At 28.8% G+C, this 3029-nt stretch overlaps 1 long non-coding RNA gene across 1 annotated transcript; it reads right to left on the reverse strand.

The window, feature by feature from the left end:
- Window positions 1–306: 306 nt before the first annotated feature.
- Window positions 307–2116, reverse strand: LOC133176483 (uncharacterized). The gene is made up of 4 exons (XR_009719472.1): window positions 1985–2116; window positions 590–631; window positions 435–494; window positions 307–350 (listed from the first exon to the last, which is right to left on the reverse strand). It is a non-coding gene; the product is annotated as an uncharacterized LOC133176483 (long non-coding RNA).
- Window positions 2117–3029: the final 913 nt, after the last annotated feature.

The raw sequence follows: 3029 nt of genomic DNA on the forward strand, positions 1-3029 counted from the left end.
AATTATTGCTCGTTTATGAGCATGTCTCACAGAATAAGAAAGAGCGATTTACATGTAGGATGACTTGCATCAATATGAGACTGAAACTCAATGAGAGAAACAAAAATAATAAGGACTACCTCAGGTTGGGATTCGTTACAATCATTTTTAAAGTATGAAAATAAAAAGCCTATTTTCTACCAAATCCTATTCATAATGTTATTCATTACTATTTATCTATTAAAAATAGCCAGCAACCATAAAATTTATAAAGATAATCCAATGATATATGATGCAATTATTAAAGTTTTATTAAATTCAAATTTTCATTTTTACTCTTCTTCATTCAATTCTACTTGATGTCTTCTGTCCTAAAACAAGGAAATCACACTTGTAGTAAAAAATCCATAAATTCTGATTATTGTTGCAAAGCATTCATAGAATAATTCACTTACAGTTCTGATTTTATCTTACTTCATCCATGCTCTCGACAATCTTTTCGTGAACTCCGCCTCCTGTGACAAATGTATTCAATTATTTTTATGTGTTAAAAATATCTTGAACAATCATTTCTCAATTTATAATCTAGGAGTACATGAAATAGACTTACTCTCATTTTGTTTATTTTTTCCACAGGGTCACTTTCTTCTTCCTTTAAACAATTGAAAGATTTTTATCATCAGTATGCAAAATCAAATTTAAATGGAACTTCAATGAACCATCCGTATTTAACGAGACCGTTTCTAATTTAATTGCACATAATTTTTCGCAGTTTTTTTTTTTTTTTTTTTTTTTTTTTTTAGTTCATGCAGTAGTTGGTGCGGCATTACACTTTTCGTACGAATTGTGATTTTAATAACAATTTAACATTTTCTGTAGCGTCTATAGGTCCAAAAATGTGTTTCTGAGACAATGATTAATAAAAGAAGAAAAAATTGGTTCTAACGACATCACTGTTTTTTGGTTTTGTAAGCATTGCATGCCTCTGTAGAATGATGCATGACTCGCCTGTGTATTAAATACATCAATAGACATTGCTAAAATCTGCTGACAGACCATCAAAATAAAAATACCAGCAATCTTAGAGTTGTAACTTTGTACACAAATAATTCATCTGCACCAATATGTGTATATAGACTGCTTTGGCCCCTGGTTTGGGTGTAGTTTAGAATGATTCAACAGTTTATCTTAAAAACCTGCTGTCACCCATGTTACAACATGAGTATTGGTTCTAAATTACATGTATGGGGTACAAAGAGGTCACAGGAAGGTCAGAATATGTCATTTCCGAATTTTCTCATTTTTATGCAATTTTTAATCGATTTTACAGTACATTTTGTTTCAGAAAACATAGAGCACGAGCTTGCCTATCTACAAAATTTATATATTTTATATACTTGTATCAAATTTATTTTGTATATAAAAATCTTAGATAAACAAGGGTGTGCTCTATGTTTTCGGAAGTGAAAAGTATCTCAAATGTGACGAAATTTCACCAGAATTAAGGAATTTCGGAAAATGTCCTACTTCTGCGCCGTCTTGTGACCTCCGTGTAATCTTTGAATCAAAATTAGTGCTGGTTAAAAAGAAACCTCATTTTAATTTCTTAACGACAAACTGTCACAGTTTTAACTGCGTTCTGATTTTCACATCAAATAAGGGGCCAGATTCGGCGGTTACCATACCCCGTCCTTTGTAATAATTCCTACACTTAACCAGATGGTTGACTTTTTTGAAATTTCTCAATTTTACTACCTACAATATCTTTCATGTATTTTACTGCAAAAAGTCACTTGTTCAGACTATTTTATCCTCAAACAATTAAAAGAAATACAAAAGATTCATTCAAGAAAAATCATCAAAATATCAAAGGAAGAAATTATTAGACTCGACCTCCTTAAAGTTGGGATTCAATGGAATTCAAAACAAATCGGAATTCACCAACCCCAGAAAAGTAATTGAAAATTTACTCTTTTGAATGGAACAAGGGCCTGATAATATTTACCTTCAACATATTTAGAGAACGCTTGGTGCAATAACAAAAACCATTATAGCAAGCGCACCACTTCTTCTTTTTTGCATCTGCCTCTTTCATCAAGCAAAACAGCATAGCAAGGACAACGACATATGTAATAAACTTCATCTGAAAACATATCAACATGACTTTTTAAAGCGGTGTTCAATATTTTCCAAAACACAGAAAGTGGATATTTTTTTTTTTCCAAAAGAGAGATAAAAATATTGCTTGTTTTTAAATAAATAAATAAAAAAACAAACAAACAAACAAACAAACAAAACAAAACAAAACAAAAAAAACAAAAAAAACAAAAAAACAAAAAACAAAAAACAAAAAAAAAAAACAAAAAAAACAAAAAAAAAAAAACGAATAAACATAAAACAAGGAAAATAATATCGTTGAGACTTTGTTCACAAAACCACACACACAATTACATACATGTACAAACAGAAAGAAAAAAATCATGATAAAATTTGCTATGAATGAGAATAATAAAGAAATATATTACTTACGGTATGCGATTTGAATTCTTCTGTGCCAGCAATTTCCAAACCAATGAAAATAAATCAGAAATTTGTCAATTTATACTTGAATATTATGAACAGCTGGTTACCCTCCTGCTATTGAATTCGGTTATTGAGAAGGGAAAAAGTATAAACCATTGAAATCTGACACAAGATATTTTTGTTTTAAACCTTATCCTCTGTATTTTATTTTGTTACATATATACTCAGTTTTTTATTTCTTACATGAAACTCTTCAACCCCGGTTTGTTTTTTGTTTTTTTAAAAAAAAAAAAACCTTTACATAGAGGATTGAGATTATGAAATAGAATGTGTAAAGTTCTTCTATATATATATATATATATATATATATATATATATATATATATATATATATATATATATATATATATATATATATATATATATATATATATATATATATATATATATAAAGCACTACAAAAACCAACAACACTGTATATCCTAAGTGTCGGATCTACTAAATAGATACAAGGTCCAGGATGGAA

Source organism: Saccostrea echinata, unplaced genomic scaffold (assembly GCF_033153115.1).
Source record: "Saccostrea echinata isolate AGI-Se365-2 ecotype Australia unplaced genomic scaffold, CSIRO_AGI_Sech_v1 ptg000075l, whole genome shotgun sequence".
NCBI lineage: Eukaryota > Metazoa > Mollusca > Bivalvia > Ostreida > Ostreidae > Saccostrea > Saccostrea echinata.